The sequence below is a fragment of the Octopus sinensis genome, linkage group LG7 (genome assembly GCF_006345805.1).
Source record: "Octopus sinensis linkage group LG7, ASM634580v1, whole genome shotgun sequence".
In the NCBI taxonomy this organism is placed as follows: domain Eukaryota; kingdom Metazoa; phylum Mollusca; class Cephalopoda; order Octopoda; family Octopodidae; genus Octopus; species Octopus sinensis.
Genome location: NC_043003.1, coordinates 34,446,384 through 34,461,124, shown reverse-complemented (window position 1 = coordinate 34,461,124; position 14,741 = coordinate 34,446,384). Strand labels below are relative to the sequence as shown.

At 35.6% G+C, this 14,741-nt stretch overlaps 1 protein-coding gene and 1 long non-coding RNA gene across 2 annotated transcripts in view; one reads left to right on the top strand and one right to left on the bottom strand.

The window, feature by feature from the left end:
* Nucleotides 1-14,741, top strand: part of LOC115214378 (uncharacterized membrane protein DDB_G0293934) — a 321,487-nt gene that overhangs the window by 232,780 nt on the left and 73,966 nt on the right. The window lies entirely within an intron of this gene.
* The window catches only part of LOC118764215, a 14,994-nt gene continuing 13,881 nt past the window's right edge, over nt 13,629-14,741 (bottom strand). The window contains exon 3 of the long non-coding RNA XR_005000006.1: nt 13,629-13,639. This is a non-coding gene — a long non-coding RNA (uncharacterized LOC118764215). The remainder of the gene's footprint in view (nt 13,640-14,741) is intronic.

Here is a 14,741-nt window from a genome sequence, read left to right as displayed (position 1 = left end):
TGGTTTCATTGTAGAGAGTGGTGTTTATTCGTCGAACATTGTTTTGTCGGTCGTAATTGTAGTGATTCCTGCTTCATGTTCTTAACTTAGTGAAGCTGGACAGTCGTAAACCTTGTATATATATATTATTTAATATAACATTAATATGTATATATATGTAATATACATATGTTATAATACATCATACATATATATATATATTAATATATATATATATATATATATATATTCTACATATACATAATATAATATATATATATATATTATATACATATACATATTATATATATATATATATATATATATATATATATATATATATATATATATATAATATATTATATAAGCGGACATATTTATGTGTATGTGCCTCCATGTATGCACGTTTGTGCAGCAGCACTTCGATTTTCTGTACGGGAAATATGTTTCTGTAGTTAAGTTAAATGTTATATCCAGAAAGTTTGGAACCAGTTGGTTGGAAACTATACCGATAGACAAGAAAATAAAATGCCTCAAGATTACACAAGACGATCTTGAATACCAAAAAGAAGACAATTCTCGTCTGAATATCGAATTATCGTATATCACGGGTGGCGAAAATAAAAAATAGAATTCATTTTTTAATAAACAGTATGCTCTATAATATGCTTTGAATACTGTGAATGTCCTTCGTTAACAAGGTGCAATGTGTGTGTGTGTGTGTGTGTGTGTGTGTGTGTGTGTGTGTGTGTGTGTGTGTGTTTGTGCGTTATGTGTGTCTGTGTGTGTCTATGTGCGCGTGCGCGCCCGTGGTATGTTGTGTGCCTGTTTTTGATTGTGTGTGTCTATATGTTGTGTGTAAAGTAGTATTTTCATTGCTCGCCTTTTTATTTCCGTCTCTTCCGCTTTATGAAGCGGATTTGTGTACATTCATTTACTCATGTATTTATTTAATCTTTTATTGTTATTATATTATTATTATTGTTATTATTGTTATTTTTATTATTTTTATTTTTATTTTTATTTTTATTTTTATTATATTATTATTATCATTATTATCATATTATTATTATCATTATCATATTATTATATTATTATTATTATTATTATTATTATTATTATTATTACTATTATTATTATTATTATCTGACTCTTTCCCCACCTGTTATTTCCACTTAACCCCCACCACCACCACCACCACCACAGCCCTTTCCCACTGATCCAGTGACACCTATATAGAAACATACGGGGGGGGAATTACTCGACCTGCAGGCTATCAAAACATAACTTCGGTGACATCTAACCGAGATCTTGTTGATGACAAGTTGAGTAGGGAGATAAGTTTGTTTAAGAAAACCAAAATCTTTATGACAAAAAAATAAATAATAATAAAAATAAATAATTGTAAAGCACTTTGTGTCTGTTCCCTCTACACTCCTTCTTTTCCTCCTTGTTCCAGCCGATCAGGTGCTTATTTTATCGACCCTAAAATTGAACATAATGAGTTTATCTGTGATATGCCACCTAAGATCATAAGCATCTACCTATTAGTATGACAGAGATCTTACCTGTGCTAAAAACCTTTTGCTGTTTCACAAGCCTGTCGCTCGATCAACTAGAAATAGCAGCAAAATTCTTCTCGTAAAATAACATTGTAGCGTGTTAAAAAAAAGCTGGTTGAATGATATAGCACAACATAATAGCTGTATCCGAAAATGAACCGGGTGATCAATAATAGAATGTATTTGAGGAAATGCCTGCTGAAAAGGATGTCACGGGGTAAAGGAAAGAAGAAACTACTGAATTTTCGATACCACCAAGTTGTGATGGCAATCAGAACGTTGGACAAAATATTTTCTAGCTCTTTAAATTCTGTGTTCACATACCTTCAAGGTTTACTTACTTAATGTTTCATCCTTTTCTTACTGGAGTCGGTGAAATAAAGACCCATTAAAGTACTGTAATTAAAGTACGAGTAACCCATCCAACAAAAATTTGTGGCTGTCAAATATATTTGAAACTAATGATTATCATTCCCATTCACAATATATATTTCCACTGAAGTTTCGTGTTCAGTCCTACCAATAAATCAACAACAATAATAGACAAAATAAGGAGAGAAATGAAATGACAACACTAACTATACTGAACATTTGAACGATTTGTTTGACTAATTGTTTAACAAATGAGTTTGAAAAACTAGTAAAAAAAACCGCTGATCGCTTAATTGGTTAACGGAGTAACTAACCCATTAACTAACAGTAACAGAAAAACGGAACAAGTGCGTGTTTTTATTATTATCAGCATGATGCCCCTCGCAAGGTTCAATAATAACAAACGCATTTACAATAAGAAAAATATTGTTTCACACACACCACCTCACACATCATCCCACCAAATCCTTGACAAAGTTTTTTTTTTCATTATCAATTTTTCCAGTTCTTACCATCACTTACACAGACGGATACACATAAAGCAAAAAAGTACCCTTGATTATACCACCACTACCTACCTACCAATCTTCATACATGGTGGTTGTCTACCCCTTATGCTGAGTTTGGCTACCTCTTGTACCTACACCTTAAAACCATCATTCATCTGATGTGGCTTTCTAAAACTGACAATGAAAAAACACCCACATAGATTGCCTATCCAATTTGGACCACCAAGAGCTGCAGTTAAGTTCTGATCTTTGTGGATCTTAAAATGGCCTCCGTTAGATTTCCAAACCTTCTGGCATACGTTGCATTGATAGGTGTGCACAGACATACAGGCAGAATACATACATATATATTTCTATGTCCCCGCGCATGATACAGCCTTAAGCCTTAAGAAAAAAAAATTACACGTTTATTGGATGGCCGTTGAATCTCAAGAATTCCTCCACCCTTTGCGGGGTTTTGTTTTTCATCCCGCAGGGTGTCCAATAAACACCCCCCCCCCCTCACCAAGCAAGTTTCGTGGGGTTGCCGGTTTAGTCGCCGATAACTCGACCATGCAACAGGTTGTACTGGGTTACATGTTACCAGTGGCACTCGAAAGTGACCAGACATACATATATAACTAACATACATATATACTAACTAACAAACTAACTAACTATATCGATAACTAACAAACTTAAGTTGTTTCTAAGACGTTGGTGGTCCTATAGTGACTTATAATTGCAATTTGAAACGAAGAAGCAAATACTGTATTAGAAACTAAAATGGCTGTTAGCAGGAACGTTTTTAGTCGCAGATTTTCTCTATCCAAGCTAACCTGGGATTAAACAACCACGACCAAAACAATAACGCTATTATAATTGTTACTACTAATGCTGCTGCAGCTGCTGTGCTGCTGCTACTACTATACTACTACTACACTACTACTACTACTACTATACTGCTACTGCTGCTGCTACTATTACTGTGCTGCTGCTGCTACTACTACTACTACTGTACTGCTGCTACTGCTAATCCTTAGCAGCAAACAAAATGTACAGTATGAGTTAAAGAAAGAGATGGGGGTGGAAAAGGAGAGTGAGAGGGAGGGGAGATGGGAGAGAGAAAAATGAAAGGTGACAGTGTCTGTGTTTATTGAGAAAGCACAGGACGAAGAGGTAGAAGAGAAAATATAAATGCGCGCGCGTGTGTGCGTCCGTGTGTGTGTGTGTGTGTGTATCTATGTGCGTGTGTAAGGAAATATAAATTTGACTTGTCTTTGTTATAATTTGTTAGCCGTTCCCCGGCGCACAAGAATAATAAAAAAACAAATAATAATGATAAAAACCAACAAAACAAAGGCAAATAAACATTAAAAATTAAACATTATATATATATACAAGTATGCATATATATGTATATCTGTATATATATATATATATATATATATATATATATATAATATATATATATATATAATATATATATATATATCTATATATACATGTATATATATATATATGTGTGTGTGTGTGTATGTACATATATATATATATGAGTTTGTGTGTATATATATATATATATGTGTGTATATGTATGTATGTAACATATAAAGCATGCATACACACTTAAGTACACACACATGTATGAGCCAGAAATACAGTACATATAAAAGAGAGCAAAGGAAACAATAAATATATCTGAGGAAAAAAATATATAAATGAATAAAGAATTTTTTTTTTATTTATAAAATCTATTATAAATCATGACAATAAAAAAGACAGAAAAATTAAACAATAAAAAGTAAAACAAGAATATAAACAAAAACAAAAATTAATAAAAAAATAACTAAAAAAACGAACAAGAGAAATATAGAAACAGAAGAAGGAAGGAAGAAAGAAAGAAAACGAAAGAAAAAAGAAGAAAAAAGCAGTGTGAGAGTGACAATAACACAAACATCAAAAAAACCAAATCTAAATAGGGCGGCGATATTGTTAAGAGAAAGGAAAATAATTTCAGTGTCTGTCTGAGAATTTTCGCACCACCCATACCGCGACCATTAAGCACTAGAGCAACAGTATCATCATCATCATCATCATCATCAATGACGTGACACCATTTTAGACACACACACACACACACACACCACACATATATATATATGAATTGAAGGAAGTTTGTGTGTACTATGTTGAATACAATAACTAAAAAGAAAAATTGTGAACTATAGTGTACCCGGTCACTCAGCATAACCAACTAGCAAAGCAGACAAGATTGGAGAAAAAACACCGAAGAAGAGGCAGCTTAAACTAGCAATTACAAAAGTGGAACCCTATGCACTTTGTTTCCTTCCCCTCTTTTGTTTCTTAGTACTTTAAAGACCCATGTGATTATCAGCTCAGAGACAACATACAAACATACGTCTCCAATAATGAATATGATAGAGGTACATCGAAATGGTTGCAGTCCAATCAACGACTAAGACTTATGTGCAAACAGAAGTGTGTATCTATAATTATATACATATCTATCTATTTATCTATCTATCTATCTACATGGACTTAAAATACTCACACGGACGCACGCACATATACACATCTCACCGAACATGGCACAAATTCGTCAGCTGTGTGCATGTGTGTGTGTATGTGTGTATAGGTGCATACATATTGTATAATTTTGAGTCACAGTTATATATAATCTTGTCGTGGAGTAGTGCATTCCCACCTTTTGTTGGTGGTCAGCACATTACACCACTCGGTATAACAACACCACTTAACAATGATCGCTCTACAACAAGTATTGGACCAAGCTCCCGAGATCAGGATATCTGAAATTACGACGCTACGGAATCCTCCACAGTTCCTTAGTCACCAAAAACTAAAATTAAACTCACGGGGCGATTTTCTTTTACCCTAGCTTCCATCGACACACGTACTACATACCACGTTCTTCATATCGTATTCCGAGCCAACATAGGAATCTTTCGCTGCTATCTACAGCCATTTCGTCAGCTCGGGCTACTCTCTTCAAATTTCACTGCAATAGTTGTTATTTTGTGTATATAATGATTCTACTCTCCTTGCCCTTTCTTTCTCTCTCCTGGATATTGGTAACAAAATCATTCAGTTTGTCCAATTCAAAATCTTCCTATTACATCTGCTTCCTCTACTGCTCTCCGGATTCCTCGGACCGGGTCACCCACTAACAACTCTTCAATTATGTCTCGTCTTTTATCTAGGACCTAACCTTCACTTCAGTAGTCTTCAAATTTATTATCTAACTGATATGACTTCAGGTTCAATCCCGCTGTACGGATCCCTGGCAAAGTATCATTTACAAAAGTATTGTGGCTGAATTTGGTAGACGGAAACTAAAGAAGCCCGTCCAAAGGAGTGACTGTTTATATTCTTGCGTAGTGACAAAATCTAAGAATCATTTGCACCTCTCAAGTTTCTGCATCAGTTATTTTCCTGGCTTGCAAGTATCGCTGTCCGACACTCAAATCCTCTAAATACACTTTCTCTTTTCCAAATCCAAACTCTATCTATATTTGCGTTAATCCGGTCGTCTTACGACTACTTCTATCACGACTTGAAGTGCGATATGGTTCAAGTCAGCTGACTAGTCAGAACACAATCAGCTCTTGCAGACTATTTTTTGCAACGCAAGAGCTTCACTTCTAATCCATCCGGAACAGCTAGGCGAATGGCTGAAATTGGATATGGTTTCTGACATATGCTCTTAACATTCACTGCATTTAGGTTTACGTTATTCAACCTGTCTTTTGTTTTTAAAGACTGTATGATGAGTGTTGATATGAACACAGACAGCTTTTGCAACAAGTAAACTGGTAACCACGTAAAAGCCCGGTTATTATTGTGTATGCGTGATATAACGGTACAAAGGCTAGTATAGAATCCGTGTGAAAATTTTCATGTCAATGGTAAACAATATCAAAATTTCTCTGGACAATACGAACAGAGATTTGCAAATACTCCTACAAGGAGAGTTAAAAACTGGTGCGAATACCCAAACGAATACAAAGTATAACATAGTCAGTTATGAATTATAAAGTTTATCCAAACTATGAAATAAGTTCTGACAGTTAAACGGTTTCGTGTCACTTGTTATAAGTAACATAACAAAGCTCGTTTAAACCCGGTAGATAAAGTATTCATCTGGATTTGTATAGATTAAAGGAACGGGACAGTGATAGGCTGAATAATTCACAATACTTGGTCTTATTCTGATTTCAAATCGTGCGTGCCTAGATTTTTACCTTACAAATCTACAAATCACCCGTAACATATGACATAGAAGTAACTCCCTACAAAATTGTACACACACACACGCGCGCGTGTGTATGTGTGTGCATATATATATCTAGAGAGAGAGAGGGAGGGAGGGAGGGAGATAGACAGACAGACGGGCAGACAGACAGGCAGGCGGACTGACATAGACATATGTGTGCGCGTGTATGTGTGTGTATACATATGTTTATGTATTACATATACATATATGAGAGAGAAGTTAGATGCGTCTATTAAAAACCTTTCCAATGCAAAAGTGAGGGTTAAACAAATTACTGCTTCACAAATGATTTCTATCCACTATAAACTGTTGAAATTAAAACTATGTATACGGACAGGTTTCTGGATGAAAGAAAGAAGCGAAAACGTTCTAACAAGAAGAAAATGTTGCGTCAGCTAATCGCAAGAAACGTGAAGGAAGAAGAAATGTCTGAAGGGCAAACAGCTGTATCGACAGAACACCGATAAAATACAGTACTAATACTTTATGGATTTCACACGAACACACCTCCGCAAGATACTTTTCAATCGCTGTCATAAACGATTCCAACCCGCTATGAATACGCAAAATGTTTTTGCAATGACATAAATCTATATCATAAATGAATTCAGAGGAAGAAAGTTACGAAAATATAAATATTAAAATGCACGCAAATGAACACAGTCATATAAACACAGTGCAAACAGAAACACCTTATTCAAATATATAACATGTACCATAAAAATCATAAATCTACGTTTGTTATAAAAATCTAGCATATTCATATTCATACATACATTATTACGTTTACATTTATTAGGTAGTGGAACAAGGATAATACAAACAGGTACAGTACAATTCTATACTTTTGAGATGAGAAATTTATATTATGTATACTGTTTACTTTGACTGGACTGGTGCCTTCATCTTAGTTGTTGGTTTCGCTACGTTTCGGTTGTGTACGCTCCAGCTTTCTTCAGTGCAGTCACCTAGATGTTCCGATTTCAGTACCGGATAAGACACTAAGATGATTCACAAGACATCTGAAAAAGCCTGGAGCCTACATAGCCAAGACGTAGTAAATAAAACTAATAATGAAAATGATGACACACTAGTCCGACTAATGTGAACGGTGTGCATAATACAGGTATCACTTTATCGTTTATAAGGCGGTGAGCTGGCAGAAACGTTAACACGCCGGGCGAAATGCTTTGCGGTATTTCGTCCGCCGCAGCGTTCTGAGTTCAAATTCCGCCGAAGTCTACTTTGCCTTTCATCCTTTCGGGGTCGATAAATTAAGTACCAGTTACACACTGGGGTCCATGTAATCGACTTAATCCGTTTGTCTGTCCTTGTTTGTCCCCTCTGTGTTTAGCCCCTTGTGGGTAGTAAAGAAATAAATACAGGTATCACTTTATCGTTTACAAATACACGTCACAGTACCATGACCTCGGGTTTAATCCCGCTATAAGGTTCCCTGGCAAAGTATCTTTTACAAAAGAATTGTGGCTGAATTTTGTAGGCAAAATCCTATCCATTGAAGTAATTGTTTATGTTTTTGTGTGGTCACATAATCTGATTTTGAGGAATTCTTTCTTGAACAAATGTCGGGGCTGTAAATAAATTCAGCCTTTCCCATGCAAGAATAAGAAGCACTGATAAAGGCGATGCGGCCCACTCTACCAGAAAATAGTCATTGACACTTTTAGACTGAAGGATAACATCAACCGAGTGAGGTTAATGATCTGACATCAACTTTCATTGTATGTATGTATTGTACATACATATATGCATACATACATACATACATACATACATACATACATACATACATACATACATATACACTCATGCACACGCACGCACACACACACACACACACACACACACACCACATATATATATACATACATATATAAAGATATAAAGAAAACACTACAGTGGGGGCCGTTATGTTTAATCAAATATATTCACTGTGTTCGTCTTCTGAACATTTGTTGTTTTCCTGTTTTTGTTTTTATTTTCGATTTGCCTATATGTGTGTGTATGTGTGTTTAAGCATTGTATGTATGTATGTATATATGTATCTATGTATCTATGTATGTATATATGTATATATGTATACACACACACCTGCGTGTTATAGATGTGTGTTTGTGTAGACACTCTTAATTGCGTTTCTTTTTCATTATTTTCTTGAAGCCTCTGTTTATTGAATATCATTTTACGAACTTTATTCTTTTCTCTTTATCTTCTGTCCCCAAACTCTACTCTTTTCCTAAAATATCCACCAGCTTTCATGTCGGCTCTGAATATGTTCATCACCTTTAACTCTTCCTCTTGCTACTTTCCATTTATCTGTAGAACATATATGAAAGAAAAACAAAATTGCATTAATTTCCTAAAACCTTATTAATAACCATACCTTTTGGTACTCAATCCTTCTTGTGACCGCACCCTATTTTGTTTCATATTTCATGCTTTTTTCACCCAGAACATTCATATACGGCACTGAGGTATCTCTATCCTATTTTCCAATGAAAGGACGGGAGTTGCTTAACTTCATTCTCTTCCTGCATTTGTAATTGTATGAGAGCGAGAGAGAGAGAGAGAGAGAGAGAAAGCAGAGAAAGAGAGAGGTGGAGGCCGGAAAGAATGTGAGTTGCACTGGTGCAGCAGAATTAGTTGGTGCACTTGAACTGACTTTGCAGTATTTACTTTAGTGATTTCCTGTCAAACATTCAAAGACAAGATTGACTAACCTTTTCATCTCTCTTGGCACCAATCATAGCTTATATCAAATAACTTAGAATATAGAGTAGGAATAGTTTACATCAAATAGCCCCATTCGTCTTTGCTAGAAAAGAATCGAAACCCAACGAGGGGATTCTATGTGATCACTCGATTTGCCAGAAATTGCAATAATCACTCTCAAACTCGCTGTACTATCTAAAAGAAGGAAGAACACAGTGGACAATGTAGTCTTAGATACACTACGTGGGAAAAATAAACGATGGTATGTTCACAACTGAAGTGTTTGTTGATCACGTACATGCTTTATATTTCAGAGTTGACTATTGGTTATGCATCAACAATAATAATAATACCAAAAATATATTTTATCGTTTACTTGTTTCAGCCATTAGACCGTGGCTATGCTAGGGCACCGCCTTGAGGAACTTTTTGTGGAAAGTATCGACCTTAGTGCTAGTGTTTTTTTAAAGCCTGGTATTTATTTGATCGGTCTCTTTTGCCGAACCGCTAAAATTAAACATACCAGCACTGGTTTCCAAACGGTGGTCTCACACACACACGCAGGCACACACACGCACACACGCGTACACGCAGACTCACACACACGACATATCTATATATATATATATATATATATATATAATATATATATATATTATATATATATATATATATATTATATATATATATATTGTGCAATTGTGTATATGTATATATATATATATATATATATATATATATATATATATATATATAATATATATATATATATATATATATATATATATATATATATATATATATATATATATACACGACAGGCTTCTTTCAGTTTCCGTCTACCAAATACTCTCACAAGGCATTGGTTGACCCGAGAATATAGTAGAAGACACTGCCCAAAGTACCCATGCAGTGAGACTGAACTCGGGCCTATGTGGTTTGGGAAGCAAGTTCCTTACCACACGGCCACACCTGTTAATGTTAGAAATGAAATATGGGCGGTATGTAGCTTTCATTAGTGTCAGCGTGGTAAATATATACCCAGGGTAAATTTTCCATTGGTGTTTAATATTAGATTACTTCATGTTATATAAGCAACGTCACGCATATCCTAGTCACACGCATATCCTAGTCACACGCATATCCTAGTCACACGTTGTTGCTGAAGCCCTCGTGCAAGGTAACTCCAAGTGTAGAGAACTGTTATACATTAGGCAGTTGTTTATGTACAGTTCGTGTGCAGGTTTCATAGAAACGAGTACAAAAATAATACATGAAACGGGATCGAACTGATAACTGATTATATGAAAGTGTTACTTAAGTATCCAAATCTTTGTCTATCGCTCTCTCTTTTTCTTATATACATACATATATGTCTGCATATTATGTATATGTTTACGCTTGTGTTGAAATGATTTAAGATGCAAAGATAAAAAAATCTTTAGATTGGTGCTAATTGGGTGAAAGTTCATTTAGAGTTGAGTGTATCATCTGAGAAATCAGAATTGAATCTCTAGTGGGATCACATTACCAATGGGACGGCTTTAGTTGTGCTTCCGGCTATCTCATATAAAATAGAAAGGCAATGCAGTCAGCCGAAGCCGGCCTGTGAAGTACAGCTTCTTTGAATTTTTTACCCTGAGGTAGAGAGCGTATCCGCTCCTGTCTCTTGATAAAGCTTTGAATTTTTTTTTTATAAACTTTTTATATCCCTGCACCGGGATTTTATATAGCTTGAGAGTAAAGAAACACTATTTGATTGAATAAAAGGAAAGAGATGAGACCTTATGAAAGCCATTCTTTCTAATGTCAGTTCATGTTGCTGTTCTTGTGATTTTTTTTCTTCTTGTTTCTGTTGTTGTTGTTGTTGTTGTTTACTCACCAACGGTATACATTTCCTGTGGTGTGTGATTTTGCGATTCTTTTTGAAGTACATAAATTTGGGGCACTTGTGAAATACATGAATGTGAGTAACCATTCAAATGTAGAATTAAAGCAATATCGCTTCTGATCACATTTATGGTGCAATATTAAAGACTAAATTTAATCTCCTTGAGTATCGATCACTTTTGAAGTATTTTTGTGTTATTCACTTTTGATACACTATATATTGATACAAATAAAAGAAAACTTACTATCAGAGTTTGAAGTGAAGCTGTTAGGTTTTATATCATATCAAATTTCCCTGTCACCTTAAACCTAATACTCTTCCTACTTTTTCTTTCTTTTACTCTCTCTTTCCTGTTTTTTTTTAATTTTGGTATTCTTCATTGATAGTTTTATTGCTTCCAAAAAAAAAAAAAAGAGAAAAGAGAGATTGAATATAACCAAAACCATACTTCAGGAACTGACAGAGGCTCGTTTGAATTTTCTTTGACAAATCGTCACTAGAAATTAGTAAATGGGCCTAAGAAGATTTGTCAGGAATACGACCTCAATCGAACAACAGTTAAATCTCTCGACTGGACGTATCTGAACTTCACGAATTTAACCAATAGATCAGTTTATTGTGCATTTGCTTATCAGCAAGTGACCATTAAAATAAGTTCGCCACTAGCATTTGATGTATCTTCCATACAAACGTCAACTACATCTGCTGCTGAATGAATGAACGATTTGACAGAGCACAAAGACGTCCTTTCCCTTAGAAATTCTACAACATCAAAAAGTTGGCTGTGTACTCTCATGTATTCTCTTGAATAAATATGAGAAAGCTACAGAGACTAAATCAAAAGTAGCTTAAGCTTAAATTTATATGTGTACTCACAGTTTAGTATATACACGGACATACGAAACTATAGTTCTCCGCGTGTATGTGTGTCTACCGTTTACACATCCTCTCGCCTTCTCTTCTTAATATATATACATATATATATATATATATATATATATGTTCTAATATTTAATATCTTCTAATATTTAAACAACTTACTTATTACGTTATCTCGGTCCCATGTCCTGCCTCCCCATCTCTAACTACTTCATTTTTCGAGTGTTAGTGAGTGTATATTGTTGTGTTGTGTTGCGCCGTGTATGTGTGAGCGTCTGTCTGTGTGTCTGGCTGTGTGTGTGTGTGTGTACATATGAGAAATCTATCACTGATTCTTTCTTTATTAATAGTTATCATTATCATGATTTCCCAAGGCGGCGACCTGGCACACCAGGCAAAATGCACAGCGGCATTTCTTCCGTCTTTATGTTCCGAGTTCAACTTCTGCTGAGGCCGACTTTGATTTCCCTCCTCTCATCATTTCGAAATCGAAGAAATAAGTACCAGTTAAGCACTGGGGTCGATCTAGCCTATAATAGAAAGGATTATTATGATTTACCGTTTCTGGCAAACAATATACAGTAAGAGGTAATGAAAATATTGTATGTGGTTGTTCAACCTGCTAAAAACAGCAGAGAAATCCATGTCACCTCTAAAAGATGACATTGGATAATGTTAACTTTCAAGAATAGAAGACAGTGTAACTATGGCTGCACGGCCTTTCATTATAGGACCGCCCTGTCAGAGCTGATCTTGGGCTAAAAATACTCAGCGACAACATAGAACACAAGCAACATACTTTCGTGTGAAGTATCTTGTGTATAATGTAACTAATGTCATTTTTTCTGCATGATTGGCCCAGAAATTCAACCTGAAAATATTCCCATGCCACGCACGTTCTTTCGATTTCCAACAAAATCCTCATTTTGTGCAAAAGATAGGGGAAAAAATTCATGACCAACTATAATCCTCTGCATATAAGAGTATATTTATTGCATAGATAATTACAAAAGTTGTAAAAATATTACCAAAATACAGATAAATACTAAACAGCTATACACATAATTATTCATTCAAGAGATTAATTGCAGAAGTGTTTAGGCTAAAATAAGCTAAAATGTTGTTGAAATATATCAATAAGATGTTTTGTAGAGGTCTTAACCTTACTTGTCTTCCGAAAGACCTCACTGCATATTGCTGCTAATATTTTGAGTAGGTGTTTGCAAGATCGGCCAAGAAGTCGGTGAGAAAGCGAATAGTCTTACATGAACAATAAACATTAATGCATTAAGAGTATTATAGATTTTTCCAGCTAACTTCCCACAACGCTGTGTCATTTCCAGTCACGTGGAAGAATCCTTTCGGTTATCTCATGCCTTACTCACATGACCTATGACAGCTTGAGGTATGGATCCAAACGCTAGAACTTGATCCAGCACCACCTGCACATTATAATCTCTCTTCTTCCTTGTTCCTTATGTGGAACTACCAACGAATAATCCCCAGCCAATAAAGAAACATTGGCAAGCGAGATGGAGAAGAAGATGAAGGAGAACAACAGGAATGACGATGACGATGACGACGGTGACGACGTCGGCGGCGGCGGCGGCGGCGATGACGAAGATGTGAATTGAAACATTTCCAAAGTTTTCCAAGTCAATAGCTTTTACAAACGTGCAACGATGACGACGACGACGACGACGACAACGAAACAGTATAAACAACAACAGCAAAAATAAAATGTTATTACATGATAATCCACATGCACATCACAGGAATATATTCACAATTCAGACAATAATAAAGCTTCTCCCGCCACTACATCCTGCTCCTCGCCATCATCTCGGTACTCATCTCCTTCAACCTAATTCCTCTCCCTTTCTTCTTCCACATCATCATCACCATCATCATCATCATCATCATCATCATCATCATCATCATCATCATCATCATCATCATCTTCACAACCACCACCACCACCATCATCATCACCACCACTACCACCACTACCGCCGCAGCCAGCACCACCACCACCGCCACCGCCACTACCACCACCGCTACCACCGCCGCCACCACCACCGCCACCACTGTCGTCATCGTCATCGTCGTCGTTAAAACCTTCATCAATACGACAGCAGCAGCAAGAACAGCAAAATCTAACAACAAAAATCTATCAAAACAAACAATAACAATACTCTTCTAAAGTAGTTTCAAAGATCTAGCAACTTTATTTTCAACTTCTACAGGTCAAGAAAGAGTGATATCTGTTTTTGCCACTTTCCCATTTTGACCTTCCTTTATCCTCTCCACATTGCTCTTCCTTGCAAGATCTGGCCTCTGTTGGGCTCTACTGAAATTTAGTCTTATTAAGAAGCAGAAGTAGGAGAAAATCATTGGTTTGGCAAGAATATTTTCGAATATGAAGTATCGACCAGAATGAAATCGACTCTCCGCACGAAAGCTCCCCTCCTTCGCTACATTGAAATTGTTTTTCTTATTTTCTCTTCATCTATTTGTCCATT